The following is a 1137-nucleotide window of genomic DNA, read 5'->3' as shown; positions in this document are numbered from 1 at the left end:
TTTTATTTATCCTTTCAGGTTCTTACATTTGCAAGACAATATAGTGTACTTATAAGTGGATCTGATTTATTTCACTAATGAATATGGTCTCTAATTGCATCCATTCTCCAATAAAAACCTCACGTTTATCATTTACTGGTGAATATTATTCCATTGTGTAAAAATACTACGATTTTTTAATATCCATTCCCCAGTTGATGGGTATTTTGAGTTGTTCCCAAGATGTTTTTATGACAAATTGCACTGATATAAACATTGGTGCACATGTATCAATGTGGTATGCTTTATTCACCTCATTTGGAAAAATACCCATGAGGAGACTAGCTGGGTTTCACTGGACTTCCAATCCTAGCTTCTTGAGAAATTTCCACCAGAATTTCCATAGTGATTATACCAATCTACGTTCCCCCAAAACAGTAAAGAAGGGTTCCTTACTCCCACAGCCCTTCCAGCATTTCTTACTGGTTTACTTATTGATAACAGTCACTTTTTGGAGGGTATGGGAAGAAATGTCAGTGTTGCTTTAATTTGCATTTTTCAAATGACCAATGAAGTTGAAAAATTTTTAATAATTTTATTTTCAGTAATCTTTTCTTTTATCTTGCATAATTTCATTGAGAAACAAATAGCAATGAGACAGTTTCAAATCAAATTGGTAGGACAGTTTCAATAATTAACACATTGCATACTCTTCCCAGGGGTCATTTGCTGTACAAGATGCAGACATGATATCCTATGTACAAATACTATTAGAACAAATCCCTCTATTCATAAAGAGAATGTAACTATATACCTATCCTAACCATTTTGAATACACAGATACAAAGTGGACATTCATCTGTATTCCCTTTTTTTTGTTTAGTTCTGTCATTTGAGTATTATAGGTGTGTTAACACAGCAAAATATTCTAAAAGACTTCAGTAGTCCATAATAGTATGTCTTCCGCTTGACTTGAAATGTCAGAAATTGTTGACCTGAGTCCCCTACAGCTCAACATAACACCATGGCTTTACTTCTCATACTTTGTTTGTTTGTTTTTTTAGTGTTTGTTCTTTTTTATAAACCAATAGTCAAGTTTATCCAGTTAAAGAAAATATGCTTATCCTTTCTTATACCCATAAATAGTAATTATAGTCT

This window comes from Octodon degus, unplaced genomic scaffold, assembly GCF_000260255.1.
Source record: "Octodon degus isolate 3935 unplaced genomic scaffold, OctDeg1.0 scaffold00175, whole genome shotgun sequence".
In the NCBI taxonomy this organism is placed as follows: Eukaryota; Metazoa; Chordata; class Mammalia; order Rodentia; family Octodontidae; genus Octodon; species Octodon degus.
Note: the sequence above shows the minus strand (reverse complement) of the source record.